We start from the raw sequence: 15,435 nt of genomic DNA on the forward strand, positions 1-15,435 counted from the left end.
CCACTTTTAAAATAATTGAGGGGGCTAATGTGCTTACATAAATAATTGAGGGGGAAAAAGTGCTATAAGTATATAACATAGGGGGAAAAAGTGCCATTTTCCCAATACTTAATAATTATATTTAGAGTCTGGGTGACTAAGCGTCATTTTATTTGTTTATTATAATTATATTTTAGAATAGTCTTGATCTTTAGTTCAATTTATGCTATCATTGGCGCTTTTTGTGGTATAGTCTCGAGTCGAGTATTCTCCACCCACCTATAACGATTTTGTTTGGTTGAGTTTATGATTATATTCATTTGTCACTCGTCCCTACAGTTGATTCGGTTTTGCACGAGTGACTATTCTCGGCCCTACCTGTAAAGATTTTTGTCCGTTTGAGTTTATGATTAAATTCATTTGTCACTCATCCCTACCATTGAGCCGGTTCTGCACGGGTGACCACTCCTGACCCTACCGTGGAGGGTTTTGCCCGATTGGAATTTTACACTACTACAGAAAATGGATTTAACGTCGCCATTATAACGTCGGTTTTTCTAAACGCCGTATATCCTATAAAAAAAATAAAAAATAAATATAGTATACGGCGTCGGCGAGTATAAAGCCGACGCCGTATACTCGAATTAAAAAATAAAAAATAAAATATATATACTATACGGCGTCGGCTATTTATAACGTCGACGCCGTATATTATATAAAAAAAATAAAAAATAAATATAGTATACGGCGTCGGCGTGTATAAAGCCGACGCCGTATACTCGAATTAAAAAATAAAAAAATATATATATAGTATACGGCGTCGGCTACGTATATAGCCGAAAATATATATATATATATATATATATATATATATATATATATATATATATATATATATATAGTATACGGCGTCGGCTACGTATATAGCCGACGCCGTATACTCATTCATTTAATACGTAAAATAGAAGCTAAGACAGATCAGATCGCCACCAAAAACCCTCCACCACTCATTTCAACCACCGCCACCAAAAGCCCTCCACCACCGCCACCGTAGACAGAGGCAGCGACGGTCGCCGGTCGCCGCCTCCCCGTTCGCTGCCTCGCCGCTTGCCGCTCGCCTGTCGTTGCCTCGCCGCTTGCCGCTCGCCCGCGCTGCCACACCGCCGGACGCCGGACGTCGTCGTCGATCGACGCATATACGGCACGTACGTGTATATATATATATATATATATATATATATATATATTTAATTACTCTTTTATATTTTTTGAATTTTGAATTTTATAAATTATTATTGTGTATATTTCGAAATTTTAGGAATAATTGTGTATATATTTTTGATTTTATAAGTTATTGGGTAAATTATGAATTGTTGTGTGTGTATATTTCGAAATTTTATGAATTATTGGAAATTTTAGTGGCCTATAATTGTATACTTTTAAAATATAACATCATATTATACTAGTACATATTAGGCCTATAGTATACTTTTAAAAAATTGTATTATAAATTTAAAATAGTTCACTAATCATGTTTTTTTCTAATTTTCTTTACAAATTTATTTCAGGCAATAAGAGTTAAGACATTAATTTTTTTTCAAATTTACAAATTTACAAAAATTTTTTCTATCACATTAATTTGTGCTACGAATTCTCTATTTTTTTTCCCACAATCATGTATATAGAAACTTATCGTAGGAAGTATAATGAATGAATAAATAAGTAAATATACACGCATGTATACCATGTTTTGCGTGCAATATTTAGTATAATATAGAGAATATACATGACAAAATTTTGGCGACATCATATTGGAAGAATATTGAATTTGGAATATTATATTCCTTATTTATTTGAACTGCATCTACCAACTTGATCGCAATTATTATATATTGATTGACTGCTTCCATTATGTTATTGCTAGCAAATACTACCATTTTTTGCTTTAGATCTCCCAAATCATTCCTGCAGGAGATCCAGACCCGTTTTTGTCTGATCCTTCGAAAAAAATATTCATTCTCCTCATAACGAAAAAGAACAGGAGACAGAACCAATAAAGATTTCTTTTTCGATTCAGCCCTGGTGTTGAATACCTCATTCAAGAATTTTTTTTGATCCAATCCGTACGAATCAATAGAAAAAGAAAATCCCTTATGATACACCAGATCCGGCTCGGTTATTGATAGAGTAAATAGATCTGCCATTTCGTGTATAAACGAGGGATTATATATGCTAAGAAATGTAAGTACTTAATTACTAGCTACTCGACCATGGGCAACATGTGGATTTCAAGAATATAATTCGTGGCCTATAATTTATAGTAATAAAGGTTACGTTGCGATTACTTAGGCTAAAATTAGCCTATAATTTATAGTGCAAGCCACTTATATGGAGCATAATCTAGGAGAATATTACATTTAAATTAAACTTTTGTGCTTTGCTTACTTAAAAAAAAAAAAAAAAAAAAAAAAAAAAAAAAAAAGAAACTTTTCTGCTTTGCTACTTCGAAAATATTTGATTGGTTTATTTTTTGTTAGGCGTCAATCGGGTTTGACTAAGTTCAGTCCTTGCTGCGCTCCTCCTCCACTGTTCTCCGCCGGCCTCGGGTACGCAATTTGTCTATTGTGTTTAGCAAGATTCAATTCACATTGTGTTTGACATGTTCTTTGGTTAGTTAGGATGTATAAGAAAGCATCTATTGGCTTGTACGTGATGAATTGACAAATGGTTATTATTATTTTACCTAGATTGGCTTGTACGTGATGAATAAATGCTCCTTGTTTGCGTCCATTAAATGCTACTTGTTTGCACTATGTAAATGCTAAAATTATTGTAGTTGTTGTAGTAGTTATTATTATCGAAATTTGTTAAAATAGTGTTAACAAATGTTTAATTAGAGTTATTATTATCTAGATTGGCTTGTACGTGATGGATAAAAGTTGGATGATAGCTAATCGACTTAGTACGGAATACGAAGATGGAGTTAGAAAATTTTTAGACTTTGCAAAGAGTAACCTTCCGAATAGTAATAACAGGTGGTTGTGTCCTTGTAAGAAATGTTGTAATCAGAAAAAGTTAGGTGAAGAGGACATATATGATGATCTAATCGATAATGGGATTAATCCATATTATACACAATGGATTTGGCACGGTGAACGCGATGTGTCTACGACATCTAATGTGTATGTTGACAATGAAGATAATGAGTCTGAAGATCGGTTGGATGAAATGTTTCGCGATGTTGGAGAAGAGTTTACCAATCGGTCAAATGAGTTAGATGAATTATTGAATGATTCAAAACAACCGTTATGGCCGGGGTGTAGTAAATATTCCCGATTATCTGCTATATTAAAATTATTCAATTTGAAAGCTGGGAATGGGTGGAGCGACAAGAGCTTCACTGCGTTACTTGAAATAGTAAAGGACATGCTTCCAGATGGTAATGAACTTCCCAATAGTACGTATGATGCCAAAAAGATTTTGTGTCCAATGGGTATGGGATATACAAAGATACATGCTTGCCCTAACGATTGCATATTGTTTAGGAATGATTACAAAGACTTGCATGCATGTCCAATATGTGGGGCATCTCGTTATAAAACAAGTGAGAATGTTGCTGGTAAAGTACGTTTGAAAAGGCCACCAGCTAAAGTTTTGTGGTATCTCCCAATTCTTCCAAGATTTAAGCGTCTGTTTGCAAATCCAAGTGATGCGAAGAACTTAACATGGCATGCAGATCAAAGGATTTCTGATGGCAAGCTTCGACACCCGGCTGATTCTTCTCAATGGATAACATTTGATAATGTATTTCCTGAATTTGGTCACGAGTCGAGAAATCTTAGACTTGGACTTTGTACTGATGGTATTAACCCCCACGGGAATCTAAGTAGCAAGCATAGCTCGTGGTCAGTTATGTTGATAATTTATAATCTACCCCCTTGGTTGTGTATGAAACGAAAATACATATTATTATGTTTGATGATTTCTGGGCTAAAACAACCAGGTCATGATATAGATGTTTATTTGGCGCCTTTAATTGATGACTTGAAGCAATTATGGGATGAATGTGTGTTAGTGTTTGACGCATACCGAAAGGAGACTTTTAAGTTGCATGCAATGTTTTTTTGCACAATCAATGACTTTCCAGCGTATGGAAATCTGTCTGGATATAGTGTCAAAGGTCATAAGGCATGGCCCATATGTGAAGATAATACATGTTATCATCAACTTGTTCATGGTAGAAATACGGTATATATGGGGCATCGGAGATTTCTTGATAAATTTCACCCTTATCGAAAATTAAAAAAGGCATTCAATGGGGTGCAAGACTATACAGATGCTCCACAACCATTGACTGGGAATCAAGTATATGAACGAGTTGAATGCATCAATGTTACTTTTGGTAAGACTCAGAAGCTTAAATCTCAAAGAGGAAAGAGGTCAAAATCTACAAATGAGAAGAGTCCGTGGAAAAAAAAATCTATATTCTTTGATCTTCCATATTGGAAGCACTAGATGAAAGACATAGTATTGATGTGATGCATGTGGAGAAAAATGTATGTGATAGTCTGGTTGGAACTCTTTTAGACATAAAAGGTAAGTCTAAAGATGGACTCAATGCTAGATTGGATTTGGTTGAAATGTGTATACGACCTACATTAGCACCACGTTCCGAGGGTAAGAAAACATATTTGCCTCCCGCTGCTCATACTTTATCAAGAAAGGAGAAAATAAGTTTTTGTGAGTGTTTACGTGGAGTAAAGGTACCACAGTGGTATTTATCAAATATCAGTAGACTTGTTAATATGCAAGATTTAAAGTTGGTGGGGTTGAAGTCTCATGATTGTCATGTCTTAATGCAACAACTATTGCCAGTGGCTGTTAGAGACATATTGCCTAAAAAGTTGAGATACACCATCATAAGACTTTGTTTCTTTTTCAATGCAATTTGTGGAAAAGTTATTGATCCAGACAAATTAGATGAATTGCAAAATGGAATTATTGTTACACTGTGTCAGCTAGAGATGCACTTTCCACCTTCATTTTTTGATATCATGGTTCATTTGCTTGTGCATTTGGTTAGAGAGATCAAACATTGCGGTCCAGCTTATTTGAGGTGGATGTACCCATTTGAACGGTACATGAAAGTATTAAAAGGTTATCTTAGGAACCGATATAGGCCGGGAGCCAATTGAAATTATGCCGTGAACCTTAAATTAGCTGAACCTGAACTTCCACTTGATTTTTAAACTTATATTAGATTTTGATCGATTAATTTTTGTTATTTAATGATAGTAAATAACAGAAAATAAAAGCAGTAAGTAAATCAAGTACACAAAGATTTGTTACGCAGTTCGGAGCGCTTCTCCTACGTCTGCGGGGCAACCCACGTCAGCCCAATCCACTATTGATGTTCACCTAGGAGTTTTACAATAGAACAGTACATTAGACTCTCACAATCTTAACTACCATACTACAAACAACCTTTCTAACATCCAACCTGGACCATGACGTGCATGCCTTGATAACCTTCGAACATTACTCAACTAAGTCAGGCGCAGTCAGTAGCTCAGCAGAATAATAATATAATTAATTCTCAACATGCAAGCAGTGATCAATTCTCAAAATAGTAACTCTCGAAAATGGCAAGTTTCCACAACTAGTAACCTTCCTATTTATAGCAATAACTCTTTCATTAAACAGCCACGTGAATAGCTTCATTCCATGCTTGAATCATTCTCTGCCATTCATTTAAATCAGATCCTCATAATTAGCTTGAACCATATTTTAATCACTGACTTCCTCTTCATAGACATTAATTGTGAGCCACCCAATTAAAAAGACTCTTAAGATAAATAACAATGGTCAAAGAGTTTTTTGGCTAATCCTAAGTCTATTATTTATAAAAATAAATTAGCCAATATAGGTTTAACAAAATATGTACACTTACACATCTCTTGTTGAAAGCTACGTTGATGAGGAGGTTATTGAGTTTTGTAATGAATATTTGGCAGGAGTTGAGTCTATTGGAGTTTCTAAGAATCGGCATGAAGGAAGAATTACTTGAAAGGGTACTCGAGGAGTCAAAGTGAATGTTATGCCTCGTGAAGATGTTGAGCAGGCACACTTGTACATCTTGCATAATACAAGTGAAGTTGAACCGTATTTAGATGAACACAAGGCGTTGATTAGGGAGCAAAATCCAAGAAGGACAGACATGTGGACTGTGGGCGAACATAATCGAACTTTTATTAGTTGGTTCAAAAATAAAGTTCTTAAAGAGAATAATGTTTCTGAAACTGTTTCATGGTTAGCACATGGTCCTGGTTTGGATGTTTTATGTCATAATGGATATGACATTAATGAGTTTTCTTTTTATACAAAAGCTCAAGATGAAAAGAGCACTATGCAAAACAGTGGAGTTACTTTGGTTGCAAATTCAATGCATTTCAGTAGTTCGAAAGATCCAAATCTCGTGTTTGCAGAGTTGTCATATTATGGTGTGATTGAAGAAATATGGGAAGTTGATTATGTTTCGTTTAGGGTCCCGGTGTTTCGATGTAGATGGGTAGATAATAAGCATGGTGTAAAAGTTGATGAGTTAGGATTTACCCTTGTAGATTTTAATCGGGAAAGACACAAAAATGAGCAGTTTATAATGGCATCCCAAGCAAAACAAGTCTTTTATATTAGTGATCCTTGTGACAAAAAATGGTCCATTGTTCTTCATGGAAAGAGACAAATTGTTGTAGATGAGAATGAAGATGTTAGTTTTGATATTGAGGAAATACCACCATTTTCGTCAAGTTTATTGCCTCCCGTTATTGATAATGAGATAGATGAAGTGCATGCATCACGAGATGATCATCGTGAAGGGATATGGGAGAATTGATTTCTTATATATGTAATGCTTTAATTAGGTATTTATTTTGTTTTTATATTTTCTTATTCTAATATTTCTATATATATTTTAATAATTTTTCTTTCTAAACAGGCGTATGGATTCCACAGATGATGGTGGTACTACAGAAGGTACTCATAATACTCAAAGTAGTACTCAAACTACTAAGAAGAGGGGTGCCACTCGTATGCAAAAAATCATTAGGCAACGTAATGCTTTTGGGAAACTACAAGTTGTGCTTGATGGATTCGAGCCTGTCTACGGGAAAGCTGGCAATGAATTTAAAAGTTATGTTGGATTAGTGGCACGAATCAATACTCCTATAACAATAAAAGAATGGTCGGATGTCCCAAAAGATACTAAAGCTACTATTTGGAAAGAAATCCTGGTAAGCTAGATTTAGATTTATTTAAAAAGTTAATATAATTACATTTCTTACTAATAAATAATCTTGTTTTGTAGAGTACTTTTGATATTCCCGACACCATTGATATGAAGAGACATTGGTTAAGCTATGTGAGTGATAGGTGGAGAGATTTTAAAACAAAATTGGTGAACAAGTATATATATGGTATTTATGCAGGTCAGAACCCTTGTACTTATAATTACATTTCTTACTAATAAATAATCTTGTTTTCTTACTAGTATATATACGGTTGCTATGCAGGTCAGAACCCTTGTCAAACATACGACTTCCTTGAACAAGAGACATGGAATGCGTTTTATCAGTCGCATACGGGTGAATCATATGATGTATCATTATTATTTTATCAATATTTTGAACAAGGGATATGAAATTTATCATATGATTAATATTTGTATGTATGTAGGCAACAAGGAAAAAATATCAAGACATACAAGCTAAGAATATTCATCCACATCTTTTAGCTCGAGGAGGTTATAAAAGGTTGGAGAAGATGATGATGGACGAGAAGTTGAAAGAACAACAAGCATGTGCTGATGCAGATCTGTCGTATACAATAAGTCCTCCAAGTCCCATACGTAGAGCCGAAAAATGGAAGAAAGCAAGAATGGACAAGTCAGGAAATTATCGCAATGATTCAACTAGAGTGGTGGCGGAAAAAATTGTAAGTACATATCTTGTCATTTACTACAGTAATAGTAATTATTATTATTGAATAATTTTTATATATGTTAGGATGCTCTTGAGTTGCAAATTTCTCAAGGAGAATTTGTTGAGGATGGAAGAAAGGATTCATTGACTGTTGCGTTGGGTACTGATGAGCATTGTGGACGTGTTAGAGCCATGGGAAGATGACATGGCATCAAAAGTGTTTTTGGCCATGCAAAACGTCGCCAAAAGACTCCTGAAGATGTTCAACAAATTGTTGATGCTGCTGTTGCAAAAGCGTTAGAAAAACAAAAGCAGGAAAATATTTCTGAACGGGAGGAATTTGGTCAACGTATAACAAAGCAATTTGAGGCAAGAATAGCTAGTATGATGTTGCAATTTAGTGCTATGCAGACTCCTTTACAGCCAAAGCAGGTGGACGCCGTATGTGTGGATGCTGTGCCACCACCTCCCAGTGACAAAGCTAGTTCCCCAGACCCGTTTAATAATTTATAGGCTGTAAGTATTCGTTTATAGTTATCTTATTATTATTTATCAATAAAATTTTATATGATTTTTAATTAAAAATTATCGTAGTTAGGGGCACGATGTCAATTGTTTTTAGAAGATCCAATTAGACGTCCAGTGGCATATGGGACAGCTTACAGTGGTGGACAAATTCATGGGGTTGTACTGGATGTAAACAATGTGAAAGTGAGTGTAACTGAAGTTGGTGATCCAACTGCACATGTACCATTCCCCACCGGTGAGGTTAAGCTTGTAAGTGATGCAATTCAACACTTTATCGTTTGGCCAAAGAAGCTGGTAGAGTTATGTACTGAAGCTAATGCGGTATGTATACTGATAATATTTCTATTTTAAAATATTAAATAATTTACTTTTTAAAATAATAATTCTTACTTGTATTATAATTCACGGTTAAAAGACAATACCATGGACAATAGTATTGTTCTAGATTCTTTGACTGCTGAGTGCAAAAAGGCTTTTACAATAGCTCGCCGTTTCGAACAGAATCTTGTGATCCATGTGGCTCGTGGTATTATGGGCAAGATTGAGTATGACTTGCACCTTGAAAGTGCGGAGATAATGCGTTTCTTAAGTATGGACACCATCGATGTTTCTCTAGTTCAGTTCTTTATAAGGTAATAATAAGTTCTTTATGATTATTTATGCATAATAGTTTTATATTTACATAGTTGATTATTTATGTATAATTGGTTGTATTTGTGAATAGGGGTATTTACATCAGTTTTGAGTTGGCATCAAAAGACACTTATGGTTTCCTAGATCCATATTGGATTCAACCAAAAATGAATAATATAGAAAAAAGGAAATCATATATAAATGCCACCATGCAGTATGAGAAGAAAAATGTGTATTTAGCCCCATACGTTCTCAAGTAAGTTTTAATTACGTTTTAAATTAAAGTGCTTATATATAATATATTTTTATATTATATTATATTTACTTATTTACGTATAACTAATCAATTACTTATTTGTAGTGAGCATTGGATGCTGATGGTGATTTGTCCTAGATTAAATGAAATTTTTTGGTTTGATTCACTTGGTCATGGGCCGCGTGAAGACATTAAACATATAATGGAAACATATGTAAATTTATATAATGAATTAATAGTTATTATTAAACAAGTGATGCCAAATATTTACATATATTTTATGTCTTATATGAATAGGTGTATGGCTGCAACAAGCATGATGAGTGGAAAGAAACAATCTCGTTCACCGAAATGGACTACATGTTTGGTAAGTACTTCTTTCACTTTGTAAAACATGCAAACTTATTGTTTTTTATTTCTATTTTAAAATAATTTTATTGTAATTCAAATGTAGTGTGCTATACAAAAAGGAAGCACCGAATGTGGTTTTTTTGTGATGAAATTCATGTGGGAAATTGTTGCCAACAACCTAAGCAAAGGAATGGATAAGGCAAGTAATCTAATAATACATATTTCTTTTTCAAATGTTGTTTAAAATATTTACTTATTTATTATTATTATTATTATTTTAACTTTGTAGATTTTGGAAAGACAAGGACGATTGCCCTACAACAAACAAGAGATTGATGACGTTAGAGACAAATGGTCTAAGTTTCTTATTGACGAATGGGTTAATAAAACGTTGTTAATTTGATACTAGTTTATGTTTAAAACTACTTTGTGTTTATTAGTTTGATGTTAATTAGTAGTTTTGTTGCATTGTGTTATTTATATTAATTTTAGTTTTAGTATGTAGTTTTGTTGTATTGTGCTTAATTAGTTTAATGTTTAGTATGTAGTTTGAATTAGTTGATGTTGATGTTGAATGTAACTAGCTGCACAGGTTCTGATTGCATAGCATGTTGGCTAGAAAGCATAAAACATTTTCTGTATTAAAAAAAATGGATATGACGTCGGCTATTGGGCATAGCCGACGTCGTATAGATATATATATATATATTTTTTTTTTAAAATAGTGATACGACGTCGGCTAATAGCCAATTAGCCGACGTCGTATCAATTTAAAAAAAAAATTAAATACATACGACGTCGGCTACGCCAAATAGCCGACGTCGTATGTATATTATTTAAAATAGTGATACGACGTCGGCTAATAGCCAAATAGCCGACGTCGTAGCAATTAAAAAAAAATTAAATACATACGACGTCGGCTATTTGGCGTAGCCGACGTCGTATGTATTTATATTATTTAAAATAGTGATACGACGTCGGCTAATAGCCAATTAGCCGACGTCGTATCATTTAAAAAAAAAAAATTAAATACATACGACGTCGGTTAAATAACCGACGTCGTTTATTTTCTTACAACGTCGATTTAGTCGACGTCGTAGGATAGCCGAGGTTAAATGGGGTCATTTAGCCGAGGTTAAAGCTATTTTCTGTAGTAGTGTTAGTTATGTTACTTTGACTTTAACTTAATTTTTGCAACCAAGTTGTCATATTTTTTACAAGATAAATGTTCCACCGTCAAAATTTGAAGGCTGCTCAACCAAGTGGTCCGGTCAGGTGAAAGGGAAAAAATCAACACGAAGATCACATATAATAAGGAACAAAGATACTTAGCAAAAAATATATGTTATGATCGACACAAGTGTGAGGTTAGCCCCCAAAATGTCCAAGCTATGTCCAACGAAAGTACAATCATTGACCGTCAAAAACACAAAACTACAAGTGCACAACCTAAGAGCTTTGATTTCGAGATGTTGCGGTAGAGGTATCGACCGGACCGACACTGCCCATCATTGGTTGACCTGTACACAAAAAGCAAGGTGATTAAGGAGTCAACGAAATAAAAGAAGATCATATCCAAATGATCCCGCCCGGTCGACCGACCTCCCAAGTCGTCACCCGTTTGGGTTAAAGATCAGACCGACCGGTTGGCAAGTAGCGAATGGATCATGATAGGCAATATTCAACAAATATCAGAGTACTCGATCGTGATTGGAGTGCCCGGTTAGTGGGAGAAGATGGACAACTGCAACAAAGGAAAAAATACTTCTAACTTCTCAAACTTGCCGACCATTGCAAATTCAAGAAGTGGGAGACTCATGATGGGTAAATACACGCTAGGACTATTTGTGAGACCGGCCATGCTAAGACCACTTAGTTAAATTACCCACCCGGATCGACCTGTGATGGGTAAATACACTTGTGATTAGTAAATACGCTACAGGAGCGCCCAAAGAGTCACTTGGCATTGTTTCACCCGGAAGGGCAACTGAAGATGTGCGAGAATATATGATGGCTACGTTGCCTAGGGTAATCAACCTATGTGTAGTTGCAGAGCGACCGACTGTTTAGACAAACAAGAGCAAGCTACTTGCGGTTGGAGCATTAAATGCCTAGCCGACTTCCTTAGTATAAACAAAGGGGTCCTCGTTTTCAAACGAATATTCACTACATTGTAACATGAAGTCACTTGTAAGCGTCTTATATTCTATAATACAAATAAAACCTTAGTCCTTCCAATTGTCCACCCGACATATCGACTAACTTGTCCGACCAATTGACTGGCTAAACGTCATTTTACTTATTCACAACCATTGTATTTGTAGCATAATATCGACCCAGGTCCAATTTACACTATCAGGTAAAGGTTAATGTATGTATAACTTTTATTTCGAGGTTGAAATATAAGTGTTTCATTGTGTTAGTGATCACGAAACTTTTTCATAAAAATTAATCTAAATGTGAGTGCTAAAACCAACTTGAGAAAGTAAGTGTGTGGTATTGTTAAGGACTCCAAGGTTAGTGAGTCTATGGATTTTATTGTGGTGTAGGATTGGATCTTTTGTAGGTACATAAACATTAGGGTCTGATTGATGAGTTGATTGTACGACTAGTGATTTATTTTTGTAGTGGCTCTAATAATAAAATCTTGTGAGTTTAAAATTTGTCCGGAAAATTGAAATTACCTAAGAACAAGAAAAAAGAAGAGGAAAGTCGCGGTGGCGTGGATGTTTTTATTAGATAAAGAGATTGAATTTTGGATATTTATAAAAATAAATAAATGTAGTTATAAATTTTTTTTAAATGTTTAATTCAAATTATACTATTTGTAAATGAACAAGTACCAGGACTATGTGGTCCAATGGTATCCGGGTTGGACTTCCACTTGAAAGGTTGTGAGTTCGAGCCTTAGTGGAGGTGTTATTAGCTCTTTGTGTTTCAATAGGTTGAGAAAGTATATGAACAGATACTACAATGTAATAGAGCTAGTAACATTCAAAAAAAAAAAGTACATAACTAGTTTAATTTAATATAATTTTAATGGTATTTATATATATATATATATATATATATATATATATATATATATACACACACACACACACACTAATCTTTTTACGAGCATTGCACGATTGGAATAATGCCCAATATATATATATATATATATATATATTTTTTTTTTTAAATAAGTACTTTAAAGTATATCAAGGCAAGATTATATTAGAATTGTTCATGCATAAATAATTGAATGTTAAATTTACGTATTTAAATAGGCAATTTTAAGTTTACAAATGCAAGATAATATAGTCAAGATTGATTATAATTGTCAATAAAATAATTGTATAGATATGGTTGAAATCAAATACGGCACAGAAGGGAGATCAAATAAAAATTAGGACATAAAATATTAAATATATACTAATATTGAAGAGTTAATTGCTGATTGCCAAACAAGGACATTGCGAGATAGTTTCTCACTTCAATTTGTTGTGTGATTTGAATACTCTTTTGTGAATAAATCCCCCAAGTAGTTAATATGATTGACTTAATTATATTTTTATATATATTTTTATTTTTTAAAACAATTATTATTATTATTATTATTATTATTATTATTATTATTATTATTATTATTATTATTATTATTATTATTATTATTATTATTATTATTATTATTATTATTATTATTATTATTATTATTATTATTATTACTCTTAGGTAATTTTATATGTTAATCTAAACAACTAATTTTTTCAAATAACTTTTTATCATCGTTAATATAATTCGTTGGTTAAATCCGCTAATCGCTAACTGCTGATTGTCAAACAAGGACATTGTGAGGTAGTTTCCCACTTCAATTTGTTGTGTGATTTGAATACTCTCTTTGTCAACAAGTCCCTCAAGTAGTTAATATGATTGGATTTATTAATTATATATATTTTTTAACTTTTTCATGGTATTAATAAAATACTTGGTAAATAAATATATATCATTATTTCGTATTATAACTTTGATATTTAATTAAAAAATAGTGCACAAAAAAAGATAATAGACAATGTAGTGAATATAATCAATTGATGAATTTGAATGTAAAGAATTTTTACATTGGTGAAATATAAAGACAATATAACTAATAAAATTATTTCTCTTAATTAATTTATTGATAATGAATAATTTTTTTTAATAAAGACATTGTAGGGACAATGTAACGAATATAATAATTTGAATGTAAAGAATTTTTATATTGGAGAAAAATAAATACAATATAACTAATGAAATTATTTCTCTTATTTAATTTATTGATAATGAATAAACTTTTTTTGAATAAAGACATTGTAGACACATAATTCTAAATTAAAGAAATGCATATGTATTATTTTTTGCTGTAGCTACTAAATTATTATTTAATTTAATAAGAGTAAAATAGAGTACTAATTATGCCAACTTTGATTGTGACGGGATTCGAACCTAAGACCTTTCTTATTGAAATCAATGAGTAAGTTAACGGTGAACTAACAAAAATTAACGAAAAAGATAATATTTAACGAAAAAGTTAACGGATAATCATATTCATTAAGGATAAATTAGGAAATCTTGAGAAAAAATTAAAATTTGATGAATCTGAGTTATTCATTTGATTAAAAAATTTGATCGCCATTTTCACCCATTATAGGTCTAACTCTCTTGGGCTCTTATTAGTATATATATATATATATATATATATATATATATATATATATAACAATAAATTTATGAACTTGAATTATAAACAACTTAGAAATATTGAGGCACATAAAATAGAACAAAGCTATTTAAATTAAATAAATTAAAACAAATGGTTATATTTAAACCAAAAAATGATTGGGCTTCCCATTATTGAGCCCATTTAGTATTTATTTTGATGGCCCATGATTCGTTGCATTCTCAAAAACTTAGGCTAATTATTGTGTGGACCATGTGAACTATAACAAAAAGTACATTTTTAATATACTAAATGTACATTGTTTTTGTATTGTATGTGCATTATACAATATAATGTATCATTAGTACAAAAATAATGTACATCCCTTGAATACAATGTACATTATTTTTGTATTGAATGTATATTATTTTTGTACTAAATGTACATTATTTTACAGTATAGAAAATATGGTCCACACAAGTCGTGTGGACCATAATTGAAAAACTTATTTAGTCTCTCAAGAGTCGTTATAACTGTGTGGACAGTGGACTACAAATAAAAAGTATATTATTTGAGTATATAAAATATATTATTTAAAAGTACATTATTTTGTATATTATCAAATAATATACATTCAGTATGCAAATAATATATACATTTAATATATTAAAAATGTATCATGTATTCAGAAAAAATACATTATTTAAATACTGAAGGTACACTATTTTATACAAAGTACATTCAATATACAAATAATGTACTTTTTTATGGTCCACATAAAAATTTGTCATCTCTTAAGCATCCATACAACAATCAAAACTTTAGACCATGGTTCACTTGTAAAATTGATTACTTTGATAAAGGCTTTTTTTGGCACGCCTAGTTAAAATCTAAAAGATGAAAAGCTAATAACTAATAAACTAACTAATTGAAATTTAAATATTTGGTAATATTAATTGTTGAATTAGTTGATATATGTAAAAAGAAATAAAAGGATAAACTAAGATATTAGCATTTTAATTAATGAAGAG

Source organism: Ipomoea nil, unplaced genomic scaffold (assembly GCF_001879475.1).
Source record: "Ipomoea nil cultivar Tokyo-kokei standard unplaced genomic scaffold, Asagao_1.1 scaffold2662, whole genome shotgun sequence".
Classification (NCBI taxonomy): domain Eukaryota; kingdom Viridiplantae; phylum Streptophyta; class Magnoliopsida; order Solanales; family Convolvulaceae; genus Ipomoea; species Ipomoea nil.